Source organism: Tamandua tetradactyla, chromosome 1 (genome assembly GCF_023851605.1).
Source record: "Tamandua tetradactyla isolate mTamTet1 chromosome 1, mTamTet1.pri, whole genome shotgun sequence".
Taxonomy (NCBI): Eukaryota; Metazoa; Chordata; class Mammalia; order Pilosa; family Myrmecophagidae; genus Tamandua; species Tamandua tetradactyla.
Genome location: NC_135327.1, coordinates 38,345,861 through 38,365,023, shown reverse-complemented (window position 1 = coordinate 38,365,023; position 19,163 = coordinate 38,345,861). Strand labels below are relative to the sequence as shown.

The window sequence follows — 19,163 nt, the reverse complement described above, 5'->3', positions numbered from 1 at the left end:
GTATGTTAACAGCGAACATTTGTTTAACAGTCTCTACGTACAAAACACCATACTGAGAGTTTTACATGCATTATCTCATTTCATTCTCAGAGGAGAGGTAGAGGATTGCTGCCATTTTAAAAACAAAGGAAATGAGGCTTTAGGCAAGATAAATGATCTTAAGGTTTACTCATTCATTCATTCCACACTTGTTCTTTCATTCAATGAATATTTATTGATTGTCAGTCACTGCTCTGTGAGCTGTGGATACAATGAGGGGGGCACATAGTTATAGTTCAGATAGTGATATGTGCAATAAGGAAACATGGAGCAGAAGAAGGAGGGATATAATGAGATTCGGGGATGTGTTCAGATACTGATGGTTGCCTAACCTGTGCCCATTCCTCGGGTTCTTCCTAAGTTTCTTAAAACCTGAATTCCATTAAGGTGGCAAAATAGCTCGGTGGAGATGAGTCCCCAGCCCCCAGAGGCAATACCTGCTCAGTGATCTTTCTCCAAACAGCAACCAGAGGTGTCTTTTGTCATTTGAAAACAAGAATAACAAAGTTATTACATATTAACACAATTAATGCATTTTTATGAAAAGAACTATTTTTCAAAATAAAAATTATCAAGTGAGAGGAGTGGCACTGTTTTAAATTTTTACAAATGTCCTTATGCCTGATTTACTAGAAGAGATCTGGGTTCCCATAACTACCTCTGCCATTCAAGCTGTTGTAATATCACATGCCTTGTTGCCTCTGGGAAACTCCACCATCCACTTGTGAAAGAATGAGACTGAAAAAGCACACGACATTTTAATATTACTATGAACATTGTTTTGACTGTATGGACTGCCTAAGGGTCCCCAGACAACATTCTGAGAACCACTGACAGGGGAAAGGTGGTATGATTGCTGGGCAGAAGCTGCACCCAAATTCCAGTCTGTCTGATTCCAGAGTCCACGAAAGGTAGTACAGCAGAGATGCTGGGTTGACAGACAGCAGCCTAAAGAAATATGGCCCCTAATTTAGCCTGTAAATTAATGGTGACATGCTCAAAGTGGTTCAAAGATCTCCTCAGGATCAAGGATGTCAAATGGGAACCACTTAGCCAGGAGTTGTTTCAAGGGCTAAATGTGACCTGCAGTTTCCATAATCTGAGCTAAAGGAGAAGTCTGAAGATTGCCTTTAGTCAGATAATGTTTGTTGGGGCTTACAGTTGAACTTTGTGCTTCCAATCACAACTTTCCAATTTCTTTTGGCTCCATTCTGTTGAACCATTCTGGGAATACCCACAGGAAATTGGAACAATCCATGGCAGAGGCTTGCCGTGGGCTGCTTAGTCCTCACATGCTTTAGGGAACAGAGAAAAGCTTACTGATTGCCTCTAAGGAGGCAAAGGCATGGGGCACATCCCACCTCTTTACAGGATCCCTTGTTGCAAAGTGAAGGTCAGCAAATAACCGAAAGCCATGACCGGGAGGGCTTGAAATGGTAAGCACCCACTGTGGTGCATGACAGGTGCCTCCTCATTTCTTGAGCTTCCTCTAAGTGGATCAATTATCCCTTTAATGTTTAGATCTGGGGTCACTATGCTGCTGGAGATGACCTTACCTGCTCATCTGGCATTAGAATAGGATGGCTGAATCTCCCTCCTCTACTCACAGACTTCACTGTCACTGGCATATTACTTCTTCCCGTTCTACTGGAAAGCAGTGACCAGTTTCTATCCTAAAAGAGGAGAAGCTATGAGGATTTGGGGTGGTGGAAAAAAAAACTGCAGTGAGGGTAGGATTGGTCTAACTACCTTTCATACAACACAGAGCCAGGAAACCTCCACAAACAGTGGAACTAACTTCCATGGCATATTCACCCCTGATCCACTCTACTATTTGCTTAGCAATCCTGCTTTTCTTCATTGATTCAATTCTGGGCATCGACTCCCTGAGTCAGGCCATGACCCCCAAAGAAGTTGAATTACCTCTCTTTTTCTTTTGATCAGAACTCTTTCTCACCCATCTCCAAGCTGTTTCCTATACACACACCTACAGGGGATGAAATTGCTTACATGGCCCATATTCCCCCCAGTTCACAGGTCAATCAATCAGTCACAGGTTACATGAGGATGTTTGTTTATCAAGAGCTTGTTTAAGATACCTCCTCTTCCAGAAAATCTCACCTGAATTACCAGCTGGTGACTGTAAGAATCTCCTTTCTGATAGGCTTTCTACCCTTAGCTAAAGAGACCCTGACACAGACTAGGAAAATGACTATTTTTCCCACAAAAAGTAAGATCACCTCCAATTTGGATCACTTGGGCACAAGATTTTTTTGTGCCAGAATGTTTTAGGGGCCCCCGGTATCATCCATTTCACTTGATAACTATGTAAGGCCCAGAGGTATTTTCATTTCTCCTGTAATAATTTCTCAGCCTATTGAATCTAGTTAGTACATTATATAAACCACTTAAAGATAAATAATGAGCATCTTTTCATGTTGATGAATATTACTCTTATTACTATACTATCTGAAATTTTTGACACTTTATGTCAAATCCTCTGCTAAGCCTTTTCTAGCACTGTCTCATTGAATCCTTGCCACAACCCTAAAGTGGCATCACAGTTGACTTTTATTCTAAAGAATCAGGAAACTGAGGCAGAGAGACATTAGCCAACCGGCTAGAGATGCATGGTTTGTGAGTGGAAGAGGTAGAATTCAAAGCCAGAAAGTGTAATTCTGGAGCTTGCACTTTAAAAAATTTTTAATAAAATTTTTTTTTGAGTTTGCACTTTTGATCACTATTATTTTGGCTCCTCTCCCACACACACTGGCTCCTCCACCAAAAAATAGACTGAATTCTTTTTTAGTGATCATATTGAATTCTGTTGAAGATGTTCTATGATTTATTTAGCCAAAATCATAATGTTGCACACTTCAGTTGGTTTCATTTCCATTACTACAAACAATGTTGGAATGCAGTGTTGCAATGAATGTCCTTGTAGTCAAATCCTTACACACCATTCACAGGCATTTCCTTGGGGCAAATTCATAAGCTAATAACTTTCCTGGGTTCATGTGTATTTGGGTTTCCATGGCCCTGGTGCATTTTGCCAAAAACTGTTCTCCAGAGTGACAGAACACTCGCATTACCTAAGAGTGTCTTTTGCCCCCACCCTCAACACTGGGTCTCATCCATTTTTAGTTGCTGCCAATATGATAGGAAAATGCTGTTTCTTTGGTTTTATTTATTTACTTTTAAATTTGTATTAAAAATGTGTCCAAATTTCCAAACACTGTATTCCTATCAAGCAACAACTCCCCTTCCCCTCCGCCCCTCCTGCCTTCATCCTCCTGTAATGTATGTTCTACTTTCTGTCTCAATGAATTTTCTATATCTAGACATTTCTTGTAAGTGACATCATACAGTATTTGTCATTATGTATTTTTAAGGTGCAGTCATACGGCACATGTCTCAGTACTTCTTATGGCTGCATAATATTCCATTGTGGGTATGCACCACGTATTGTCACTCCATTCATTTGTTGATGGACTCTTGGGAGGTCTCTACCTTTGGTATTGCAAATAATGTTGCTGTGAACATTGGTGTGCAAGTATCTGTTTGGATCCCTGTTTTTTATTTCTTTGGGTGTATCTCCAGGAGTGTAATTGCTGGCTCATGTGATAATTCTATATTTAACTTGTTGAGGAATTGCCATATGCTTTCTACAATGGCTGCACCATTTTCATTTCTATTATTATTGCTTTAATTGTGAGTTTGAACATTTTCTTTGCACTTGTACTATATTCCTTAGGAGTATTCCCTGTTAGTGTTCTTTGGCCACTGAGAAATTAGTCTTTTTCTTCTAAATTTTAGACTTCTTTATATATGTCTTACATTATGGAAATTAATAAATTTAGGAAGTAAATGCAAGTGAGAAAAGGAGACATTCTGTGTTTTGCACAACCTCATAATCTTGTTGTTCCTCAATATTGATAATAAAGCATAAGAAATTATTGGTGTGCCCAGAGGGTGACCTATTTTAACAAAAGGCCACCTGGAAGCATTCTTCTTTTCGAAAAGGAGCTCCTACCTCCTCTTCCTGCTTTTCAGTCTCAGAGGAAGTGGGGTGACATGAAAGAGGAGCCCCAAGGCTTATCTGTGATCACAAGTCTGCTTGAGTAGGTTATGTGTCATCTTTCATCAAAACGACAATGAATCCAGATATTTTCAGGCCTTTTGTGTGAGCTTGGGGTGTGACTCAAATATGTATTCTTGCATCTATTTATATTTGTTATCCTTTTATTAGTGACCCTCGATAATGCCATATTTCCAGGAGATAATATCAGTGGAATTAAACTTAAATGGTTCAAAATTATCACAAGTGACTACACACAAATTTCAGCTCTCAGTGACCTGTATCTTCTGGTGTGACAGCCCCTGGGGCACCAGTGATGCAGGCAGGTGGAGGAGTAGTAAGCCCTGCTGGCCCAGTGGCTTACCAGGGCTAGTCAAATTGGTAATGGGATTCCAGGAATACAGATCTCTGACGTTCAAAGTCACTGGGTTGAGCGCGACCCATGGACTGGTGGTTTAAGACTTTCTTAGAAGGTTGGCCTCTCCATTCATGTCCTGGAAATCCAATGGGTCTCTATTATTCTTTCCATACTCTCAAGGGTCTTTTATCCCACCTGCCACAGGATGGATTCCTCAGGAAGCAGACTCTGTGATGGAGTTTAGCATGCAGGACATTTATTAGGAAGGGTGTTTGGGAACAACACTTGTGGAAGGGAGAGTGTGCAGATGCAACAACAGCTTCAGCTGACTCCACAGGGAGCGCTGGAGTTAGAATGCCCCTTACTATTTGCTCTGATTTGGTCAAAATGGCCAGGTTTTCTACTTCCAAACAATCAGTCATCAGATGTGGGACAACCTGGGAGGGCATGTGGGCTTGTGCAAGGGGGCTTTCTGCAGGTGCAGCCATCCCAAGGGTATGAGCTGTAGCTCTCCCTGCCCACAGGACTCCCAGAAGCTGGAAGGAGGAGCCATATGGCATGTCACAGTGCCAACCCAACTCCTCTTTCTCTGCCTCTCTTTGGTGCTCCACTAGGAATAGTCTTCCTCTAGGTTTTCTCCATCTTAAAGAAATCTTTGCTGACCCCTTGCTCTCCTTTCTTCTTTCTGCTTCTGAGCATGCCTCCCCTTTGACATTATCTTAAACCCTTTCTATCTGGTTCCTCCTCCTACTCTACTGAAAATATTCTCCAAAGTCACCAAAAGGACTGGTGTCAACATCCTATCCCCCTTGACCCACCCCTCATGCCAGCTGCAGCTGTGAGAGACCATCCCTCGCATCTCACAGCCTCCTAACCAAAGTGCCTGTGTCCCCCAGCCTTGCTGCCTCGAGGTCTCCTTCAAACCAGCCAGGAGACTCTGACGCCATCCCTTTCTGTCCTTTTCAAGGAAAGAGGGCAAAGGGAGCAAGCTCAAATCTGCTCTTGTTTGGGAAAAGGAGTATCTTATTTGAACCTTCTCAATATTTTAGCCATTATTGATCATGGGTTGCTTGTGAGAAATCTCTAGACTGATAAAGACCCAATTGTTTGCACAGGCTGGCAATGTAATTTGTGGAGGGCCAGTGCAACAAGAAACTGTGAGATCCAAACTGGGGGCTGGAAAGTTAATTGATCCTTCCGGTAGGCTCCAGAAGTCCCTTTACTATAGTTTGTGTGAAACATTAAAAGAAACCTGGCAGCTGACCTTTTGAGATCTCCTGGCTTTGTCTTTTTCACCCTCTTACCTCCTATGTTTCCCTGGACCTTCTTTCCCTTTGTCTCTTCAGTGCCTGTTCTGGGCAGGTTGGATTCTAATCCCTGCAGTTTATCCTCACGTTTAGGAGTTAGGAGGTGAATTTTTCAAAGCACATTGGTTCCTATCCACTTAGACCTTCAGACCATAAGTAAGTGCTGTTGGAGGACACAAATGTCTCTTGGTTTCAGCTCTTGCCTTTGAGCCACTGAGCTCAGGACTTTCAGAGGCTCCCTGACTTCCTTCTGCTTCTCTCTACACTGAAGCTGGTACCATGCAGACCCTTTAGCTGTTGGGTCCACTCCTAGGAGGGGTTCATGGGACTTTTCGTTTTGCTATTGTAGTTGTGGTATGAGTTTTTATGGAGGTGATTGAAGGGATTCAAAAATCCTTGATGCTTTGCCATCATCTTATATGCCTCCTTTCAACTCTGAAACCCCTAGCAAATCAGACTAAAAAGGCCACTACACATTGTAACATTTCAGAGACACATCACACACTGTAAAGGGCAGAGGCTTGATGTTCCCCTGCTCACCTTATTAATTGTGCCACCCAAAGTGAGTCCTGGGACTCTCTGAGCCTTGGTTTCTTCATCTGTAATAAGGATCACCCCTGCTCCACTACAGGGTGGCTATGAAATGAAATGATTTATTGTCGAATGAATAACATTTTAAGTTGTTTAAGTCATAAGGTCAGGTATCATCATCATTGCTATTTGTCATGGTCAGGTTCATGTGTCAACTTGGCCAAGCTGTGGTACCTGTTTGTCTGGTTGGGCAAGTGCTGGCCTGTCTGTTGCAATGAGGACATTTCATAGAATTAAATCATGATCATATCAGCTGCATCTACAGCTGATTCCATTTGTAATCAGCCAAGGGGGAGTATCTTCTGCAATGAGTAATTTTTAATCTGATCACTGGAAGCCTTTTAAGGAGGATTCAGAAGAGACAGGCTCTTCCTGCTTTGGCTGGCGAGCCTCTCCTGTGGAGTTCGTCCAGACCCTCCATTGGAGTCATCGGCTTCACAGCCTGCCCTGGGGATGTTGGACTCTGCATTCCCGCCATCACGTGAGACACTTTTATAAATTTTATATTTGCAAGTGTTCCCTGTTCATTCTCTTTCTTTAGAGAACCCTAACTAATACACTATTATTGAGATAGTGGCCAGACTGCATATCTATGTTGAGAACATGTTCATGTATAAAGATAATGTTTGTCAATGCATCAGTGGGCTTTGCTTTTTTATGACTTCTTCCCAATTCTGCTAAAGGTTATCCACTGGCCTCAGGGAGGATTGGAGTCTTTGCAACAAGAATGCCAACAGAAAGATTCGATGTCCAACTTTTGACATATAAAAGAAGATTCTGAGTCTTCAGCTAGACCATAATCTTGAAAGCCAGGTTTTGGGAAGGGACAAAAATATTTTCGGAATTTCTTTAGTTTTATTATGAAGTAGGAGTGGAAGGAATCTGAAGCATGGTATAAGGAAAGTCCATGCTAACTAGAAAGAAGATTTAAAAAATCACATACCTATCAGTCTGAGGAGTATGGTGAAAGGCAGGTGGTCAGAAATGCACTTGCTCTGGCTCTCCACTTCTGAGCCAACATCACGTAAAGGCAGAAGTCTTATTCCCTTTCCCTGCTCCACGTGCTGGGTGAGGTCCACTCTTGGGGTGGCTTATTGGCTACCCGAATAAAAGGAGGATGGCGAGCCATAGAAAACAGAGGCGACCAGAGAGATGAGCGAGTTAGCATTCCTGATTACCTCCTTGGTTCCTGGGTGGCATGGGAGGAGCCACAAGTTCTCACATGCTCAAGGGGGCAGGGATTGACAATCATTCAGTGATCTGTGTGATATAAAGCCTCCACTACTTTGTTATCAAGGATTCTGTGAATCAGGAATTCAAAACAGGCACAACAGGGATGACCTGGCTCTTGCTCTAGTGGCGCCTGGTCCTCAGCTAGGATGAGCCAAGTTGTTAGTGCTAGAATCACCTAGAGATATCCTCACTCTCACATCTTGTACCTGCATTAGAATGCCTGAAGGAGACGTCATCCCTTCTTAATCCCTCCATGTGAATTTTCCATGTGGCTTTAGCTTCTTCACAACGTGGGTGCCCAAGGGCAGTTGATGTTTTTTACATGAGAGCTCCAGGTTTGAACAGTGTGTATTCCAGTGAAACAAGGAAGAAGCTTTCATGGTCTTTTATAACTCACCTTCAGAAGCTGCATAACTGTTCTTTAGCCATATCTATTGGTCAAAGTAGACACAAATCTGCCCAGATTAAAGGGAGAGATACAGAGACGCCATTTCTCAATTGAAAGAGTGTCAAAGAATTTGCAGCTATGTTTCAAAAGTGCCATAATAGCAGCTAGGAGTGTGGCTTGGGATCTTCCATGGCAAGGGCAAAATGGCAGACAGCTACAGGGCAGGTGACCCAGGCTGAGGGCTCCAAAGAGCCAGAAAGAGTCAGGGTGGAACCACCCAATAAGGAAAGATTACCTGACTTTAGAGAGCCAAGAGAACAGAGCATGAGCTGTCCAGGGACAGATACCAGCAGATGACACCAGCAAGCCTCCCAGGGATGAGGTCACAACAGCCACACCTCAGCTAAACCAGGCCTGAGGACCAGAATAGCTGTCCTTCAGTCACACCCACATAAAGGTCAGGAGATGCTGAGGAGACCTGCCAAAAAAGCCAGGCAGACGCTCAGCTCTCCATTTATCAGGTGCCATCTTGGGAAGGTGGTGGGAAGGTAGATACAGTTTAAGAATTAGTGAATATTTAACTAATAGAGATTTTTATAAAAAATCTAAAGCGATTAATTAAACCAAAGGAAGCTGAAATACTACAAATTAACAACTTGATGTCTCTGTACTGCGATGGGGATGAGATTCCTTAGAAAGAAGCAATCAATCACAGAAAATAAAAAGCTACAGTTTCTTGAATATCTGTATGGAGTGGATGTGAAGCGCTACCACACCAACAAAGGACATGTCCAGATATCTTTCCCCAGGTAGCACTTTTTATCATATTCATTTTTTTAGCAGCAAGTTTTTAAATTATGAAATATAACATATACATAAGCAATAAATTTCAAAGTACATCATAACAAGTAGTTATAGAATAGATTTCAGAGTTTCCACAATTTTAGGTTTTTACTTCTAGCTGCAACACTGGAGAGTAAAAGAAATATTGATATAATGATTTGGCAGTCATATTTATTTGTTGAATCCTATCTTCTTTTGTTATAACGCCTCCTGCTCCTTTGATCTTTCTCCCAATCTTTAGGGGTATTTGGACTATGCTCATTCTAACTTTTTCATGTTGGAAAGGGCTGTTGATAATATGGGATAGGGGGATGGAACTACCTGATGTTCTGGAGAGATTGGCCCATCTGGGTTTCAGGACCTGCCTGGCCTAGGAACCCATCTGGAGTTTCTGGAAAGTAATCACAGTGCATGGAACTTTTGCAGGATCTCAGATAGAGTGCTAGGTGTTCTTTATGGTGGTAGGAATGGTTTTGGTTGGGGTTTGGCAAACCATAGTAAATAGTAATATCTGGCTGAAGCTTGTGTAAGAATAGCCTCCAGAATAGCTGCTCAACTCTATTTGAACTCTCTCAGCCAGTATTACCTTATTAGTTACAATCCTTTTCCCCATTTGGTCAGGCAGACATTATTAATCCCATGTTGACAGGGACAGGCTCATCCCTGGGATTCAAATCCCATGTTGCCAGGGAGACTTTCACCCCTGGATGTCATGTATCATGTAGCAGGCAGGGTAATGGTTTTACTTGCAGAACTGGGCTTAGAGAGAGAGGCCACATCTGAGTAACAAAAGAGATCCTCTGGAAGTAACTCTCAGGCATAACTATAGGTAGGCTTAGCTTCTCTGCTACATAAATAAGCTTCACGAGAGCAAGCCACAAGATCAAGGGCTTAGCCTTTTGACTTGGGAGTCCCCAATATTTGAGACAATATCAGAGATTTGATGGTAAAGCATAATAGTTTCATATTTTTCCTTCTGTTCCTCAAGGAACTTTGCCAATACTATTTATCTGTTCAATATACTCCTGAATGTATCCAGGCATTACATTAAGCTGTACAGAATTGTATGTCCTCATTCCCATCCTAGGCTCCATGTGTTTGGGTCGTATAAATGATCTATCCAGAAAGGTTGCGTTAGATTTTGTGCTACAGAAAATTGAGGTTTTGTTATCAGATTCATTTTTAAGATTATTTATTGAATATCTCTTTAGTAGCCTGTAAACCTGATAAGGGCAGGTGTGGCAGTTCAAAAGCATGGCCACAAATTCTTTAATACTTCTCTCATGGAGAAGTAGGATTTACGTTTTCTCCTCTTGAATCTAGGTTGGCTTGTGACTCACTTCAGTCAACAGAGCATGGTGGAACTTCTGAGGCTAAGTCAGCACAGGCCATGCAGCTTCTTCTTTGTGCAATGGGACACTGGAATCTTGACTCACATGTAAGGAGTCCAGACTTCTTGAGACCACCATGCTCTGAGGAAGCTCAAGCAACATGGAGGGGGCCTTGAATGGCAGTTCAGTCAAGAGCCTGATTTTCCAAGTCATACCAGCTCAGGTACCACACATATGGCTGAAGATACCTCCAGGTGACCCAAGTTTCCTGCAGTTTGAGTCACTCATGGTTCTTCAACACTTCCCAACCAAGATCTCAGACAATGGGGAGCAGAGAAAAGTCACCCTCCCTTAGTCCTATCCAAATTCTTGACACACAGAACTCAGGAGTGTAATAAAATGGATACTGCTTTATACCTTGACGTTTTAGGGTAATTTGTTCTACAGCAATAGATAACAGAACAACAGGGAAAGGGGTGAAATTACTACTGTGGTCTCTAGCTCAGAAGTTAACTGGCACAAACTGCCAAAGTGTAAATGGGAATTTAAGTCAGTTAACTTTCACCTGAACATCAAAAAGCCTGAACTATTCTACTAATTGGGGTCCATTCTTGCTTAGATGGCACGCTTACTGTGAATACCTTTATCAAATTAAAGTAAATACACCACAATTCTACATTATGGAAGAATTTCTGATTAACTTATTGGAAGACTGATTTTCTTTATTACTACAAATACATGGAGAGTTCTGGCTTTTACTCTGGCAGGTAAAGAACTTAGAAGTCATCTTTCCTGTTATCACAACAAGAAAAATATTAAACAAACTGAAAACCAACAACATTTCTTAGATCCCTCAGAGAACTGAGGTCTAGGGCAAACCAAATCTGGTACAACAGGTGAATACAGAGAATATTTACCTGAAGTAAAAACAGTTAAGCAGTAACTTGTGAAATGCTGGAGGCTAAGTGTGGTCTAGATTGAGAGTTAAAAATTTCTGTGAGTGCAGTTTAAGAGGAGCCCTGACAGATTCATGGCTTTTACCTCCAGGAACCCAACTATGTTCTCATGATGAAGATTAGAGAAAAATCTGATTTTGGCCAGGAAGGGGGGGAAAAGTAACCAGTTTGAAATAATGTATTCCCCACCATGATGGCCAACCAAGAAAGGGAAAACATATCACCAGAGCCTAATCCAAATTATGGGAAGGGAAAATACCCAACTGTAGTGCTCCCCATGCCCCCCAGCCTTCCTAAGAAAAGGGCTGGGAAGCACTTCTGACGGTCATGGCCTAGGAGCACAGACTCACTAAAAAGACTGAAATGTAATCATAAAATTATAGCATGTTTCCTGTCCCATACCTATCACCATGTAAATAAGGCTCCTGTAAAATAAGAGTGGTGGACAGCAGAAAGAATTACAAGGCTCAGATTCTATTTAAAGAGGGGTTCCTAGGGAAACCCAAAGACAACAGGGGAGAGGGAAACAAGAGTTCCAGAGGAAATTAAAGTTTCCAACATCTACAGTTACAGAAAACAGAGTACACAGCCCAAATCCTAGCCAGGTAGACCTACAACCTCACACTAAAGGCCTACTTACCTCAGGTCCTATAACCCAATGCATCATGTCTGGCTATCAGCAGAAAAATACGGGGCATCTAAAAAGGCAAGGGAAAGTGCAGTCTGAAGAGACAAAGCAAGTATTAGAACCAGACTCAGAACTGGCTGTTATTTTGGAGTTATCAGACTGGGAATTTAGAGTAACTATGATTAATATGTTGAGGGCTCTAAGGAAAAAGTGGACAATATGCAAGAGATGAATAATGTAAGCAGAGAGATGGAAACTCTTAAGAAAAGATGAAAAGGAAATTTTAGAAATAAAAAACATTGTAACAGAAATGAAGAATGCCTTTGATGGGTTCCTCAGTGGTTTGGACATGGTTGAGGAAAGAGTCAGTGAGGCTGAAGATGTCAGTAGAAACTTTCCAAACTGAAATGGATGAACCTTAAAGACATGCTGAGTGAAATAAGCCAAACACAAATGGACAAACATTGTATGATCTCACTGATATGAAATGATTAGAATAAGCAAACTCACAGAGTCAGACTCTAGAGTATAGATTACCAGGGGCTGGGGTGGGGGTGGGAATAAGGAATTAAGGCTTAAAATGTAGAGTTTCTATTTTGGACTTTGGAAAGTTTTGGTGATGGACGGTGGGGATAGCAGCTCAACAGGGTAGATATAACTAACAGTACTGAATTATGTATTTCAACATAGTTAAAAGGGGAAATGTTTGGTTGTATTATGTTACTAGAATAAAAGTTTTAAAAACAACAACATAAAACTATAAAACACAAACTGTAAACCCTAATGTAAACCATGGACTATAGTTGATAGTATAATTATAATAATACTGTTTCATCGATTGTTACAAAGCTACTACACTAAAGCAAAATGTTAGTGATAAGGGAAACTCTGTGTGTGTGGTTGCTATGGGAACCTTGTGTTTTCTGAATGATTCTTTTTGTAAACCTACAACTTCTGTATATAAAAAGAAGTGTAACTGATATGTAATTGACAGAAAGGAGAGAAAATAGAATCATGTAAGTTTCTTAATTAAAATCCAAAAAGACAAAAAATATGGAAATATGAAAAAAAAGAACAACTGCAACAATAGAAAACCATCACAAACCTGGCACATATTAATCCAATGATATTAATGATCATTTTAAACGTGCATCATCTAAACACACCAATTAAAATACACAGGTTGTCAAACTGTGTAAAAAAATTAAAATCAAGACTCAATCACGTGCTGTTTACAAGAAACCCACTTCTTACATAAAAACAAAGATAGATGAAAAGGACTGAGAACGTTATACCATGATAACACTAACCAAAAGAAAGTAGAGTATTTATATTAATTTCAGGTGAAACAGACTTCAGAGCAAGGAACATTATCAGGGATAAAGAGAGGCATTACAAAATGATAAAGTAAATTTTCCCAGAACACATAACAATCAGTAATGTGTAGGCACATAACAACAGTGCATCAAAATACATGAGGCAAAAAAACTGAAAGAATTCAAGGAGAAACAGACAAATTCACTATTACATTAAAAATTCCAACACCCTTTAACAGCAATTAACCAATTCAGCAGACAGAAAACCAATAAGGATATATTTGAACTGAATAGTGCCACTGATTTACAGGATTTAATTGATATTTAATGAGTTCTTCATTTAAAAACAGCAGAATACGCATTCTTCTCAAGCCCACATTCTGGACCATGAAACACACCTTAACAAATTAAAAATAATGGAGGGCGGGCCGCGGTGGCTCAGCGGGCAAGAGTGCTTGCCTGCCATGCCGGAGGACCCGGGTTCGATTCCCGGCCCCAGCCCATGTAAAAACAAACAAACAAAACAAAATATAATAAAACAAGAAAATGTTTAAAGATGTTTCCCTTTCTTCCTCCCTTCCTTCCTTCTATCCTTCCTTCCTTCTCTCTGTCTTTCCTTCCCTTCCTCCCTCTCTCTTAAAAAAAAAAAAAAAAAAAAAAAATAATGGAAATCACACAAAGTATGCTTTCAGATCACAATGGAATTAAACCAGAAATCATTAAAAAATCATTTGGAGATTAAACAACACATTTCTAAATAACATGTGTCAAAGAAGAAATCTCGAGAGAAATTAAAAATCATTTTGAAACATTTTGAAAATGAAAATAAAACTTCTCAAAATTTACAAGATACATTAGAACAGTGGTTAGAGGGGAATTTGTTGCATTGAACACACGTATTAGAAAAGAAGAAAATCTAAAATCAAGTACCTAAGCTTCCATGTTAGTAAACCTGAGGAAAAAAAGTAACATAAGCCTAAAGCAAGCAGAAGAAAAGAAATAATAAAAAATTAGAGTGGAAATCAATGAAAATGTAAACAGGACATCAGTAGAGAAAATTTTTGAAAACAAAAGCTGGTTCTTTGAACAGATTAATAAAATTGATAGATCTCTAGCCAGAATAACCAGGAAAAAATGAAAGAAGATACATATTACTAATGCCAAAAATGAACGAATGTCAGACCATCACTGCTTATCCCATAGACATTAGGAGAAGAATAAAGAAATCAATTCCTTTAAGGACACAAACTGCCAGAACTCACACAAAGAGAAATAGATAAACTGAATAGGTGTATATCTATTAAAGAAATTGAATCAATAATTAATGACCTTCCAAAAAAGAAAACATCAGACACAGATGGTTTCACTGGTGAATGATATTAAGGAGGAAAATGGTATTATTTTTTACAATCTCCTCCAGAAAACAGAAGAAGAGGGGACAATTCCTAACTCATTCTACAGGGCCACCAAAACCAAAGACTCTACAAGAAAAGAAAATGATAGACCAATATTTCTCATGAACATAGATGCAAAAACCATCAAGAAAATATTGATTCCAACAATGTATAAAAATAATTATACACCACGACCAAGTGGGATATATTCCAGTTATACAAGGCTGGTTGACCATTTCAAAATTAACTCATGTAATCTGTCAGAATGTGGACTGCTGGTGTACTGGGAAGAGGAGAGGCCCCGGGCGAGAGGACAGATGTGGGAGCTGCAGGAAACAACGCTGGTGGGTAGGATGGGAAGAGGCACCGGGTTTCAGAGGGACAATGCAACGAGAAGCAGAAAGCGCAGCGTGCAGGGGATGGCAGGCCCCATCCAGTCCTATCAGTGACTCCACAATCACAGGTGAGAGCATTTTAAGCTCACTCCCAAGAAAAGTTTTCTGCAACTGCTTTTGAAATCCCCGTGAGATTGGAGATTGCAGTGTCCAGAGGGATTTGATAAGCTAGGAGCACAACTTTTCCTTTCCCCACTAAACTGGGGATACCCTGGTAAACAAGCCTGCAGTCCCCAGAGGGGTATAAAGTATTTGTTCATGGGAACCTGCCTCTGCCCCCTGTTGAAGTCCACTGTTCTTGTGCTAAGCCAATGTCTTAGGCAGCACAGAGCGCCCTGATGGAGGCACCTCCTCAGCCTACTTTCTCCAGTCTGCTGCTGTGGAGGAAAGTCATTCCCTTGGTAGGAAAGGGCATCCCACAGCATTAGGAACTCTCTCTGCTCACTCTGGCTCCAGGCACAACATTTCCACTTCAGGTGGAGCAGGCATGTACAGCTTGTCAGCCTTTTAAAGGGAATGTCTATTCAATTGACCTGTCTTCCTTGCTGGGTCTCTGGCAGGCAAGTACTCTAACTGCTGAGCCACCGTGGCCCACCCTCGGGTAGCTTTTTTTTTTCTACCATGAGAGAGGTTGGTGAAGAAATTTCCAAAGCTTTTGCTCCAAGGAGACCCGGGTTCGATTCCTGATGCCTGCCCATGCAAAAGAAAAAAGAAAAAGAAAAAGAAAAAGAAACGAAAAAACTGCCTGAAGTCAAATTTAAACTTCCTTCTCCTGACCTTTTCAGTGTAACTGTATGCAGACATATCCATTTGAAACAGCATTTTATGCATGAAAATAAGATTTTTCTGATTGTACAGTAATATTGAATAATAACTAATGTTTATCAACCTCCGGCCATGTGCCTAAGTCCTTATTTAATTCTTACAATGTCCTTATGGGATGGATGCAGTTATAATCCCCATTTTACAGATGAAGAAACTGGCTCAGAGAGGGTAAGCAGGAACTGAGAGTTCATCAACAAGAAACTTGCCCTACAAGAATTACTAAAGGGTATTCTGCAGATCGAAAGGAAAAAAAAAAACAGGAGAGAGTGGCTCAGAGTAGAGTGAAGAAATGAAGATCATTACTAAAGATAACTAAAATGATTAATACAAAAATCCAATAATACTATATCCTCAATATACAACTTCACTCTTTAATTCATATAAGAATCAGCATATAATTGAACAAGAAAAAAAGGCATATTTTCTAATAATGGACATGAAAATATAAAGTGGTAAAGTGGGACAGAAACTGCATAAAGAGGGAAACGGAAGGATACTGGAGCTATGCTATTGAAGCTAGGTTGGTATCTTTTTATAAAGCCCAGGGTAACCACAAAGAAAGTACTTTAAAAACATGCAGAAAAAGAAATGAGAAGGGAATCGGCCTGATGCATCACAAAAGATCAACTCTACAGAAAAGAAGGTTGCAATCAAAGAAAAGAGACACAAAAATACATTTTCTTTTTGTAAAAAACACAAGATGAAATGGCTGATATAAATACTGCCTTTACAGTAATAACACTGAATGTTAATGGATTAAACTGACCAATCAAAAGACACAGATTGCCATAATAGATTTAAAAAGCATGATGCAATGATATGCTGTTTACAAGAGACTCACCTTAGACTCAAAGAAACAAATAGGTGGAAAGTGAAAGGATGGGAAATGACATCCCATGCAAATATAACAAAAAATGAGCTGGGGTAGCTATTCTAATAACAGACAAAGTAGACTTTAAGCCAAAACTGTAATAAGAGACAAAGAAGGACACTATATATTAATAAAAGAGGCAATCAACCAAGAAGAAATAACAATCATAAATATTTATACATGTAACCATGGTGCCCAATATACATGAGCCAAACAAAGGCAAAACTTAAGGAAGAAATAGACTCTTCTGCAATAATAATTAGAGACGTCAATACATCACTCTCATCAATAGATAGAACATCTAGATAAGAGATAAACAGGGAAACAGAGAACTTGAATAATATTGTTGTGGTGTGGGGCTTGCCTTGCCGGACCGCACTGGGGTCTCGTCCTCGGATGCGGTTCGGCTGGAGAGCGGCGTCAGCCGAAACCACGGGGCTCGAAGGTCTGGAGGGCGCACGAGCACAATAAACCGAGAGCAAGAATATTTGCAGCAGTTTATTGCAGGGGTGGGTCCCCGAACCTAGCTGGCTGGCAAGGCTTACAGGCTAGGCTCCCAAGAGCGGGAACACAGAGAATATATAGGGTTGGTGAAGGGGAGGTAACATAGGCGGGGAAACTTTGACGGACGGCTAGTATGGAGTATGTGGATTGGTTAAGAGGGCGTGTACATGGTCCAATGAAAAGGAGGTGAAAGGGTGGGGTGATATATGCTCAGGAGTTGCTAGGCAGAGGGTCAGATTAGTAGGGCTTGCAAGATCGGGAGATGTTTGGACATGTCAAGGCATGTCAAGGCAAATAAGAGGAGGCAGTTTTTGAATATATGCAGCAAATATAAATGAACTAGACCTGACAGACACATACAGAACATTGCACCCCAAAACAGCATACATTTTTGACAAGTGTCCATGGAACATTTTCCAGGGTCAGAACACATGTTGGGTCACAAAACAAGTCTCAATATATTTACAAAGATTAAAATCATATAAAGCATCTTCTCTGGCCATAATGTAATGAAGCTGGAGATTAACTATAGGCAGAAAACTGGGAAATCAACAAATATCAAAGTTAAATAACACTCTCTTAAACAATCAGTGTGTCAAAGAAGAAACTGCAGGGGAAATCATTGAATATCTTGAGATGAATGAAAATTAGAATAATACAACCTATCAAAATTTATGAGATGCAGGGAAGGCAGTGCTAAGACAGATATTTATAGCAGTAAATATTTACATTAAAAAAGAAGAACTTCGATTAAAAATCGAAGACCTAACTGCACACCTGGAGGAACCAGAGAAAGAACAGAAAGCTAACCCAAAAGGAAAGAAATAACAAAGATTAAGGCAGAAATAAATGAATTAGAGAATTAAAGAACAATAGAAAGAATGAACAAAACCAGAAGTTAGTTCTTTAGAAAGATCAACAAATTGACAAATCCTTAGTTAAACTGACAAAGAAAAAAAAGAGAGAGTGAAAACATACAAATACAATCTGATATGAGAGGGGAAACATTACTACTGACCTCATAGTAAGAAAAAAAGGATCATAAGAGGATATGATGAACAACTGTATGCCAAAAATTAAATATCCTAGATAAAACTGTCAAATTCCTAGAAACACATGATGAACCTACATCTACTCTAGATGAAATAGAAGACCTCAACAGATCAATTCCAAGCAAAGAGACTGAATCAGTCATTAAAAACCTCCCAACAAAGAAAAGCCCAGGACTAGATGGCTTCACAGGTGAATTCTACCAATCATTCCAGGAAGAATTAATACCAATCCTGCTCAAAATCTTCCAAAAACTTGAAGAGGAGGGAATACTACTTAACTCATTCTATTAAGCCAACATCACCCTAATGCCAAAGTCAGATAAAGATATCATAAGAAAATAAAATTACAGACCGATTTTTTACAAATGCAAATGCAAAAACCCTCAACAAAATTCTTGAAAATGAAATTTAACAGAACATCAAAAGAATAATAAACCATGATTAAAAGGTTTTATCCCAGATATGCAAGTGGCTCAACACAAGAAAATCAATTAGTATGATATACCACATCAACAAAATGAAGGGGGAAAAAAACCCCACATGATCATTTCAATTGACGTAGAAAAGGCATTTGGCAAAAATCAGCATATCTTTCTTGATAAAAAATACTTAGAAAAAATAAGAATAGAAGGAAACTTTGTCAACATTAGAAAGGGCATATATAAAAACACTACAGCTAGCATCATACTCAATGGTGAAAGACTGAGAGTTTTTCCTATAAGACCTAGAACAAGATAAGGATGCCCATTGCAACCACTGTTATTCAACATTGGGCAGGAAGTTCTAGCCAGAGCAATTAGGCAAGAAAAATAAACAAAAGGCATCCAAAATTGGAAAGGAAGAAGTAAAACTAACTATTTGTAGATGACATGGTCCTATATAGAGGAAGTCCTGAAAAAATGACAACAAAGCTACTAGAGCTAGTAAAATAATTCAGCAAAGTGGTGGGAAATAAAATCAATATTCAAATATCAGTAGTGTTTCTATACACTAGTAATGAGCAATCTGTGGAAGAAATCAAGAAAAAATCCATTTAAAATAGCAACTAAAAGAA

The 19,163-nt window shown here is 39.9% G+C and overlaps 1 long non-coding RNA gene across 1 annotated transcript; it reads right to left on the bottom strand.

Moving 5' to 3' along the window:
• Nucleotides 1–298: 298 nt before the first annotated feature.
• LOC143684091 (uncharacterized) lies at nucleotides 299–8,355 on the bottom strand. Its single transcript, XR_013175845.1, has 3 exons — nucleotides 8,290–8,355; nucleotides 1,596–1,712; nucleotides 299–515 (listed from the first exon to the last, which is right to left on the bottom strand). It is a non-coding gene; the product is annotated as an uncharacterized LOC143684091 (long non-coding RNA).
• Nucleotides 8,356–19,163: the final 10,808 nt, after the last annotated feature.